Raw genomic sequence first — 12,010 nt, 5'->3', positions numbered from 1 at the left:
GCGGTCATGTAGGAAGGATTTAAACCCAAGGCTTCATCATTTGCAGTCAGAAAGGGAAAGCATTAAAATGTTGAGCTACTTCTACAATGTGACTAGAGGCTGCAGTCAAACCACAGTAATGGTATGTGTCAGAAAAATGTACAGCTGCAAAAACAAAATGCAGCTCATACTTATATTTACCTTATGATGTTGCAGGTACTGGACTAAAAAGTAAAACAACAGTGTGGGTGTGCAGTATTTGACACTTTTCCCTACTAATTCTCAGTGAACAACCATGTCAACTCCTAATTATCACTGATGTCACAAAAGAGCAGGGCGTCAAACCAATGCCCATCAGCGCATAAAATCTTGAAAATAAAAAAAAAGCTTAACAGGGTGAGCTAATGCATCCCTGAACACACTAAGTAATGGCATCAAACAGCTGCACTGTTAACTTTGAACTATGGACCTTGACATAGAAGTGTCAGTACTGGAGAAAACCTATAGTGTGTGTCAGACTACATTGATACAACCTGAACAGGTGGTTAACATGTAAACCTGTACTGAATGAATACCTCTCAACTGTTCAGATTTTCATAGAATGTCCGTATTTTTGATTCATAATTTAGGTCTGTTCCTCATAAGATTTGTGGTTTTCTGCAAATAAACCAGAACTGAAGTCATTAAATAATCACAGACATCTGAGTTACAGACTTGATACCCTCCAGTAAATGTATGCTAATGCAAAGTCTGTTATTCTTTCAACTTTCTCAGTTAATAAGAGCAATATTTAAAACTGTCCCCATTTGGGGGTTTTTGTCCCACTCTCCATTAATTTTGGCTTTGTCCAGATTTCTTATGCTAAAAGGTTGAGAGGTATGAAGCAGATGTACTCACCTTGGTGATCTCTAAGGCTCTCTGTTTTCAAGTGCAGCTGTGCATTTTCTGCAAGAGCTTATGAGACTAGGAAGAGAAAAACAGGAGTGTGTAAAATATGTGGATGGCAAACACTGGCAGGTTATATTTGCAGTACATAGGTGTTGGGTGAGCTCAGAATTCTAATGGCACATGCTACTGCCTGGGCTAAACTATTTCAGGCTGCAGTCTTATAGCCTTCCTATAAGAGCCTCTATCCGCACTACTGGTGTTGAAAGTGGAAGGAGATTTTTCTCTTCTCTGCACACCACATTTGTGCTCTGAAAGTAGCAGTCCTTTCTCTCTCTCTCTCTCTCTCTCTCTGCAGATATGACTATTCACTGAGAGTAGAGAGAAATGTCAAATACTTCACACCATACCCATTCTTGAGTGTGACAACTGCAGTGCAGCATCGAGCATCTTATTTTTATGACGATCAAGAAATGAGAGGAAACTACTGCCTACTTGAACACCTTAGCCAGGTCCAGGTAGTTGGTGCATACTGCCTACCTAAACCTGGCTAAGGCAATCAGTACAATACCCCACTTGGGTATAGCTGACAAACTCAGTGAACTGGGCATAAGCCTGTACATAACTGAATCTATATCACATAGTTGAAATGCAATAAATGCGAATACGTGAATATCGAACTGCAAACTCCGAAGTCTAAGTACAACAAAAACCCAAAAGATCGGATTTTGAAACTCTGAATAGCAACGGTTGACCACCTGTACACCCATACTACCTGAAATAATAAAGATAACACACAAGCACTACACCAGTGAAACATTCCATAACACAACCTATCTGCCACGTGAACCTACAATATATACATGTATGTGAATAACAACTAAAATGTGCCACTGGATATATCTGTCACTTGCACATTAAATTAATTTGTAACTGTAACATATTTTAAACTAAAGTGAAGCTAAGAAAGTGAACCTAAATATTTACAACCCGTTGGGCGCTTTACCACCAACATCGTAGAACTACACTTTTAAAAGCATAGCTACTGTATTAACAAATTCCACGGCAGTATACCCTGACCTGTCTTGTATGACAACCTGCAATCTCCACTGTCTTTCAATGTATTTCCTTTTCTTGGTGACGAAGGGCAACCTGATCTCCTAAGTAAACTTATGTCGTCAACTCTGTTCTGCTCCCTTGCAAGAATGTTAACGACAGATGGTATATCAGCAATGTGTCTACCTAGCAAGCATCTAAGATGCCTATGCCATCCCTCGACATAATTTTGTGTTGTGGGCAGTGACAGATAGTTCAGAGAATGTACATTCCAGAACTCAAGTGGAAAGATCGGAGGGAATCTAGTTACTCAAGTAGTTTTTGTTTGCTGCTTTCTAGGACGACCTAGGCTATAAACTTTAGAGAAATATAACAAAAAATCCTTAGCATCAGGGTGAAAGGTTTCACTAATGGAATTAAACACTGCTACTACATCTTCCACATTGAGAAAAGAAAGAGCTGTCAGTCTTTTTACATCTAATTGAAATTTAGCACTTTTACCATACACACTAGCTAATCCAAGTGACTGTACTTTTCTCCACAATGCTTGAATAAAATGGAAGAAACATCCCTTGCTTTCCACAGAATTGAAATTATGTCTAATGCTCTTAATAGCAGCCAACTCAAAGTCTGTCAGAATATATTTCACTGTATATTCTAAGTGAAGTGAGGACAATAATTCATGAACACATTCGCAAAGAAAGTTGTATGTCTTATATGACTTCTTTGACATTAAAGAGAACACTAGTGGTAAACATTTAGTTGAATCTCCAAAAGATATCAATCTATGAATGGTATACAATTGCCTACAATGTCTTCTGGTTGTAAGGAATATACCATCCATAAACCATATCTTTGTAGAGCATAAATCTTGCAGATTTTCTTTAGTACTGAACACTAATTCATGAGTATTAGTATAGATGTCTGCCTTCCGCGTTTGTATGAATGTTCCCTGCTTTAATGTATATTTAGTTGTATCTACTGCACTTATATTTGCAGGCACAGACTTGTAACTCAGCATTTTTCTCCTTTTCACTCTGTTAACCTGTTGCAGCATTGACCTCCTAGATGGTAAACTCATAATGCCTTCAACAGATAAGTTGGCGACAACATCATCGACCACTATAGCTGGTGTACTTGTACTTAACCTAGCAGTTTCCTTTAACACATGGCAGACTTTATACTTTTCTACCTTTGTAACATCAGGAGGATGGTAGTAACTAACAGACTTTAACATTCTCCATCAACTACCTTTTCCGTAAGAGCCCTACCTCTACATTGACGCAACATCTTTAATCTACAACTCCAGTACTGTTTTTTGTTGATGGTTTTCTTTAGATTATAGAGATATCAATCAACATGCAACATGTCTGTTCTCTTTTGTGACATTACAGTCTTGCAAATTGTATCTATTATTCCAGGAACAGGATATGAAGCAGCAGCCATATTGCAATTTGGTCAGAGCTAGGCACACGGAAGAAAGCGTAAAAAGTATATTTTTATACACTCCAGAAACAACATATGTCATTATACACATAATGACATTTATTTACTTTATATATATTACAGAACACCTTTACATGAATACACAATATTTATGCATATTAAACTTTAGTTTATTCATTACCCTACTTCATGCATATTCATCATTTCGTCACAATGATGCTAAACGGCAGTGAGTACGGAAGGGCCAACTATAATTTTTTGGAAACGTATACTACTAGCTATTTATGCTTCGTTGTACTTAGACTTCAGAGTTTCGATATTCACGTATTCGAACTTATTGCTGTTCGACTACATGATATAGACCCACCTGTAACAACTGGAGAGGCTGCAAAAGTACCTCACAAAGAGGATCCTAGGCCTTAAACACTTGTCCTATAAGGACAGACTCAAAAAAACTCCAACTATTTTCTGTCTCATATCGCTTACTCAGAGGTGATCTCTGCTTGACTTACAAAGCCACGTCTGACCCAACTCTGTTAGAAATGCTACATCTAAAGAAATCTCAATCCCTCCACATCACATGCTCCAGAGACCTCAACCTCATTACCACAATCAACAGAACATGCTGGAGGAATAGGCTAATAACCCAGACACTGCCCATGTTCTGGAATAGACTTTCCATACCTGTCAAGCAGAGCACCTCACTGACCCTCTTCAAGAGAAATCTTGATGAGTGAATGGGAAATAGAAAATGCACTCCAGGGATCACTCCAGTAGCTTTACTCGAAGAGGACTAGGAATTAAGGTTGGGTGGCACGATGCCAGGGTAATCCTATGGGCTAGACTTGTAAAGGCTCCAGGGCCATTAGACTAGTACACACCTATGAACCTAAGAACATATGAATGGATACCTGTGACTACGTGTATATGAGACCCATATTGTAAAATGGATTGAATGACTCTGTAGAAGAGTGTTGCTCAATTTTTTTCTTTAAGAGTATGCCTGCACAGTTTATCACCTCTACCAATGCACCTCTGATAGGCGAAGCAATCTTTGTTTCCTATAGTTAAACACAGCACTTACTTTGTTGTGCAATTTTATGTATAGAATGGATGAAAAGAACATACACATGATATCTGAAGACAGTAAATCATTAACAAGTGGTACATCCTCAACATCAAAAGTAATGTCACAACAAATTCCCCTTACACTATCTAGTTCTTGGCATATGCAATGTACAAAAAATGACCTGACCTCCTGCATGTGTGCTGATCCTATTGAAAAATATTGCTGTAAAATATGCAGTAGGATAACATAATCCATATTATAGCAACTACAAAAGCATATTCCAAAGGGAAATAAAATCACGTGTGCTGCAACGTTTTTCAGCTACTAAATTGTGCACAGTAAAATGACAGCAAACCCTTCTCATAGACTGGGATTCAGAAACCTATGTGTAAATTTCAAAATAATCAGAAAGCTGTAAAATACAGCACTTAGCCACCCCCGAACAATGACATTCATCAGATCTGTTCAGAGCTGGTGAACACATTAAGCTCCGTCTTTTAGACACGGTTTAAATGACACAGCATTTCATAATGGAAAAATTGTGGAAAGAATGAAAAGAATTAGATTTAAATGCATGGCTACCTGAAAACCACCTAAAGACATAAAGTGGTAAATGGAGTGACTAGTTGTCAAATGCACTGAATGAATGATTAAGGGTAGTTTACGTTTCCAGGTTGTGCAGTAACCTTAGTATTTTAACAGCTATAAATAAACAGAGGAATTTAATTTAATATGTTAAATGAACCTAGTGTTAACATAATTATTTTAATGGAGAAACGTATGTTCCCTTTACTGTGTTTTAATGTGAATTGTAATGAAGGTTAATGAAGGAATAAATCTGTGTTTTAAGAAATAATCTGTCTGCATTATCTGCATGCCTGATTTATTTTGTGACAGCCAGTGTCATGTTGATGTTTCTGCAAATGGATTTTTCCTCCACAATGCATTAAGCACGTGTTTTACCAACTACAAATATGCAAAATCCGTCTACAGATATTCACATGCCAGTCTTGATGGAAGACAGACTGCTGTTGCTTCATTAGAAATCAGTAATATGTAAATGAGCATCATTTACATCCAGTAAACAGATTAAATCCCCTTATCAAGGCTAGCAGTTTGTTAGTAATGAAAAATGCAAAAACTTTTCTAGGTGAATTTTAATAACTCTGGAAATGCCCCTTATGGCTTCAAAGCAGGAATGTAAATCATGGGTTGATTAATAAAAAGAACACCATTAATTGTTATTAATTTATTCACTTATTTTGTAACTGAATGAGCACACTGTTCTTTTCAAACTATCTTCAAGCATGGATAAAGAAATTCAAATAAGATAAAGAAAATTACTCTTTATATATAAATTATGTAATTATTATAACTTAAAATGGACATTATAAACTGAGACAGCATTTATCAATGATAGTTCTATTTGTAGCACACATCTGATTAAGATAATTACTAAGTGGGTTATGTATTGGTTTACTTTTATTGCAGTAATTTGACAATGTTCTCTAGATAGGAGTTAAAACCATGGTTTGCTTTACTCTAGGGATTCAGTCAAGGAATAGTTTTGCAAAGTGAAAGGTAAAACGTTTTTTTTGTTTGCTTTATGCTCTTTTTCAAATCTGAAATTGCAAGGGCAGTGAGCAGTGAACACAGGAAACAGTTCACAGATTTCAAACTCTGCATTTATTACACAGTTCCCATATATAAACATATTTTCTCCTTGGAAAAAAAATGACAGTGAAGAAGGCAGATACATGTATCTGTAATAATTAAGCTGGGCGGCCACGGTGGTGCAGCGGTTGGCATTGCCACCTCACAGCAAGAGGTTCGCTGGTTCGATTCTCGGATGGTGTGCCTTCTCTGCGAAGTCTGCATGTCCTCCCTGTTGCCATGTTGGTTTCCTCTGGGTGCTCCAGTTTCCTCCCACATCCCAAAGACATGCTGTAGGTGTATTGGACACTCTAAATTGGCCCTAGGCATGATGTGTGTTGTGTGCCTTCTGTGGAAGGTTGGGCGCCAGGCTGGCAACTCAACACTGTGAAACTCCACTGCCAATCATGAGCAGACAGGTGATCCACTGTGACGACCCCTAACCGGGAAAAGCCAGAAGAAGAAGATAAAAACATTTATATACACCACCTTTACAGAGTGTCAATTACATGTTTACTGTTGGTACATTTTTTACAACACATTAAGCATGAAAGGAGAACAACAATGCAGTATGAATGTTGTCATGTTCTATACAGACAAAAGTCTGATGACACTGGTCTATGACATATAACTAGAAAATGTAATGAAAATTGTCTAGATCAGAGATTCTTAGATGAGCAGTGCATACCTGAACAGCAGTTAATGGCATGGGACTGATTGTGTGCCAGGTCCTGAATCTGATATTTTTAGTGCTAGTATAGTAATGAGATGCCAAGCAAATGACTCCACAGAACACTGGAAGGGACACATCACTTGAAAGAGCATCACTAAGATGGTACAGTGAAGGTGTAGTATGGCAGACATGTTTGACATATGTGGCTAAGGTCATTACCATTGCAAGTAAGTGTGTCATTCTTCATGTGAACCTACATATGCAATGGAGCAGCATATCACTAGTACTTCATATAGCCTGCACAGGGTTAGCAAGCAAAATGTTGAGCTTATTAATTAAATTATTTTATTGTATTTATTGTATTTATTTTTTTATTTATTTCTTAGTATTTGTATAGCAGGTTGGTCCAGTGGGGAAATACAACACATTGACCCTTTTCAGAGGAGACCTGGGGAGAAAAGCTCCATAGACAGTTTTGCATAAATTGACAGAAATAAAGGAAAAACTAAATATAATACAATTACAGGAGATACAACAAAACAAACTATTTTTTTATCTATATAAAATGTGCTTCATGCACAGGAAGGCATAATAAAGAGCTAACATTAGAACATGTGTCAGTAGTTAATGGTTATTATTTAGTATTTGGAGGAGGAAGAAACTGGAGTTTAAAGTATTAGCCTGAGACAGAGGTGATGTAGTAATAGATGAGGACAGTTAATATTTTGCTTAAAGACAGCGGGGTGAGAGAGGAGGATAAGATTAATTTTAGTAAGTCAGAGGAAAAGTTTGGTCAAGACTTCGCATTGGGCAGACTAAGAGAAAAGAAGTAATTTGGTCATATAGAGAGGTAAGGATTGGTAGAGTGAGGAGATCTGGAAAGGTGTAGTTATAAAGGTGAGGGAAGGGTATAGTATATCTAAGTATAATATAGTATGCTATAATATAGTACAGTATGGTGCAGATTAGTTAGTCAGGGGTAGAGCAGGAGCATTGCCATTTGCTTTTAAGCTAGACTTTTAGTTGGTCTCTAAAGGATTTGAGTTTGTTAAACTGTATGACTTAAGCAGTTAGAAGGTTCCATATTTTAGCAACACAGAAAGAGTACAGGCAATCACTAACATGGTTATTAGACTTGCTTGTTACAATAAGCAATTCTTCAGTGTAGCAAAGGGCTATATTTGGTGAGCATGGTTGAAGGATGTTCATTAGGCTAGGACAGGGGGTAGATTGTAAATTAGATTATGAGTAATAAGCATTTGGGAGAAAGGTATGTGGTGTGGTAGTTTGTGCCAGGATAGTTGCTTAAGATCCACACCGTAGTGGGTCTTGTTAATTCTTTTGATGGCACATTTTATTATATTGTTATAACATTGCTCTAATAATGTGAATTGAGCTGTATGAAGTTTAGTGAGAGTGTGGATGGCATAGAGCAAAGCGGGGAAGAGGAAAGTTGTTGTGATATGAGTTCTAGTGACTGGAAAAATAGGGTGCGAATGTTTTTTGACGAATGTGTTAATATGTATATTAAAGTTTAGGTTTTCATTAATAGTTTCCCTATTAACTTAATGGATGACATAAGTTCTATGATTGCATTGTCCAGTGAGGTGATTTTACAAAGAAGTTTGTCAGTGGAATTTTCCTTTGAAGTTAATAGTTTGGACATTTTAGGGTTTAAAAAAAGATGAGATTTAGTTAACCAATTTTTGATGGATGACAGTGGGTCTTGTGTTTTTTGCTGGCGTGAGTGGAGGTTTGTGTCATATCATATTAATGCTGAATCATCTGCATACTGTATAAGAATGGCTTGTTTTTATTTTTGCTTCTCGGAGGTTGTTAAAGAATATGTTGAAGATGTTGAAGAGTAGTGGTCCAAGTATTTAACCTTTGGGTATACCTATTGAAACAATGCGAAAAAAGAAATAGATATTAATCCATTTTACTGCTTGGATCTACTTGAGAGGTAACTGTGAAACCAGGTAAGAGATGATGTGTTGAGTCCTATCATAGAGAGTCCTTCCATGGGAGACTGTGTAAAATGCTTTTGACAAGTCTAGGAACACATCAGAGACAAAATATTTTCATCATTTCTATTTTGGGTTATGGTGGAAATGAAGTTTAGCAGTGCTGTAGTTATGCTGTGGTGCAGATGAAAATTATGCCTTGGGGGAGTTAATAGGTTATTGGTGATGACATATTCAAGGAGCTGAGCTTGAATACACTTCTCAAGCACCTTGGCTAAGGGTGACAGAATGACAGAATGGCAATCAGCCTGTAATTAGAATGGTCTGTGCAGTTTCCATCTTTATGGAGAGAGAGTATATATTTTTTCCAGACAGTGTGTACATATTTTGATTGGATTGATTGATTTATGAGGATGGGTAATGGATAGGTCAGGGCATCAGTGGCAAGTTTTACAAATTCATCTGATAGGTTATCAGGGGCAGGGGCGGTAGTTTTTAACTTAGCAATGAGTTTTTTGATAAAGGTAGTGGGGACATAGTTGAGAATAATGTTTGTTGGGGAGTTGTAGTTATGTTTAGCTATGGCCTTGGTAGGAACTGCTGTGTCCTTCTGTAATGAGGTAAAAGCCTGAATGAAATGGAAGTTAAATTGCTCACCCACTTTTGTGATATGAGAAGTAATGGTTGGGTAATGCTGTGGGCATTCTCCATGGTGTATGAGGTTATTTATGGAGGACCAGAACACTTTTGGGTTGTTTTTCTGCTCTGTAGGTTCAAAAAGTAAGGTTTCTTATGATTACTCTTTTGTTTAGTAGTATTTCTGAGATATCTATACTTTTGCAAGTTGGGAGTTGTTTTATTTTTTGCCATGTCTTCTAGGCTTTGTCTCTCTGGATCATGATTTGTTTCATTTCTATGGTTAGCCAAGGTGCTGGTTTAATTTTGTTCTTTGTGAATGATAACAGCCATGGACACTGAGGAGATCTAGGAAAGAAGAGATGAAAAATGACACATCCTCATCTAAGGGAAGGAATACTCTTGGTTTCATGTTTAGCATTTTTTAAGAGTAGCATTAACAGTATCAATGTTGAAGCATCCGAGATTGCATACATGTTTATAGGTCTGTAGTTTCAGTATAGCCGCTCTGTCACTATGCATGTAATTAGGGAAGTGGTCACTAAGGGGAGGCAGCCACTAGATAAAACTTTATCTGCAGAGTTTAGTGAAATTCAGTCTAAGCTTGTGTGGGTATTGGAAGATTTATTGACCCTAGTTGTATCTTCTATAATTTGGGTAAAACCATACAGCTTTATGGTATTGAGTTGCTGTTATTAATACTTTGCCAGTCTATCTTTAGGTCACTTAAAATGATAGTTTCCTGTTTTATATTTACTGTAGCCCAGTTCAAAATTTCTTCTAAAGTAGCAATATTTTTGTGTGATGCAATGTAGGTGGCTATGATACAGATACGTTTGTGGTTGTTTAGTTTAAGAGATGAGACTAATAGCTCAGGGTTTTGTATGGGAGATTGTATAATAGGGTGGAAAGAGAGACAGAGAGTTTTTGGGATAATATGCCCCCTACCCCTTGTCCTGCCCTTATCCAGTCTCAGTATAGTATAGCCTGGAGGAGGATTATCATTGTATTTTAAATGAAGAAGAAAGGAGAAGAGAGAAACCAGGAAAGGAGAATATAGCAGGTAGATGGGCACATTCTGATGGAGGATGAACAAATGGGCATGGGGAGAGTTGGATAATGCTCAAGATTCTGGAAACTGACACTGTATGGAGGGGAACACTTGGATGAAGATAGGGCAGGAGTGACCCAGAAGATAACAGCAGCCATCAATAACTTTCATGACTGGTGTAAGGGGAAAAATTTCCCTCTAGGGTCCTGATGGTCAGTGCCTTCCAGGTGTGAATTGGCCAGTCATGCAAAGAGTTCCTTCACCATATTGAGGAAGTTATCTATCAATAAGCTCACCTTGTATGATGCCAGACATCATAACTGATTCCAGCAGATGATGGAATACCCCTCTGGATCACAGTCAGAAGAGAGTCCTCTGGCCCACCTGAGAAGTGGCCACAAAGGCCATGAGACATCCATCCATATCACCTTCTTCAAGATGACCTTCATCCATCTGCTATGAGGCATACCTGGTGACCACTGTTGAACCATCATCAGCGGCATCAGATGGCTTATTCTGAGGCAACTTATGCTGCTCCAGTAAGTGCACCTCACTCAGACGTGCAGAAAGATGAGAAAAAGAGAAAACATTAATACACACATATGGCACACATATAATGGCAACTATACAGTGGAGAGGGACACATGACTTATACACCCAACCAACAATAGAATCACTCCTGCCAGCTGTGCCATCCTGTCATGTTCAATTCATAATCCTTGGAAAAGATATGCATATCGTACTACAGATTTACAACAGATAATACAAGAATAGGAAAAAAATATTTATAATTCATATCTAGTGCTCTATCCCTAACATCTGCCTTCCACTGGTGAAACAGGTTAAAGTGGTGCTGCTGCAGGTCACTGCATCATTGCTGGCACTACTCCCCAGAGCAGATGATGTGAGTGGCATCAGGCACTAACTTGGCAAGCTCATGCTATGCATGCACTTTCTGTCATACCTCCAAGGCAGGTACTCAGAAAAATCTCTGAATGAAGAACAAGAATTTCTTGTTGTCCCTAGCAAGCCAATTAGGAGTGCTGCAATTTATTCTGTTTGCTATTCCTGAGAAAGCCATGACTACTGCAAATGTCCAGTCAAGTAGTAAAATGATAGCCCCAAGTGCATGGATGCATATTTGGACATCACATGATATGCATTGTGGTGCAGCAATGGGTAATTACCACGCTTCTGAAGCTCAGACCTGCAGTGCTGAGCCCATACAGACTACTTGCATAAGAATACTGGTCATTTGCCTGGACAGAGCTGTAATGAGCATGGCAAGGCTGAGTAGTGCATAGCATTCCACATGTGATTCAAAGACAGTGACAACTAAATTGATTCACTGGTATAACATTGTATTATGAGACCCTTATTAGTGAGATAAGAAGCATGGGCACCATTTTGTATAGAATGCTTACAAATCAAAATAAGTAGAATGCAGGACTATACAAAATAACTCTCTGGAAGTGAATATACAAATACTGAGAGCAGAAATCCCTCCTGGTGATGTACCTGAGCTGGACACTCAGTATTTGTGGAATGTGTGAATGGGAACACAAAAAAATGGCATGCTACTGCCATGGCCATTTGTG

The sequence above is a fragment of the Protopterus annectens genome, chromosome 2.part2 (assembly GCF_019279795.1).
Source record: "Protopterus annectens isolate FY-2018-M chromosome 2.part2, PAN1.0, whole genome shotgun sequence".
NCBI lineage: Eukaryota > Metazoa > Chordata > Ceratodontiformes > Protopteridae > Protopterus > Protopterus annectens.
This window is presented reverse-complemented; position numbering follows the sequence as displayed.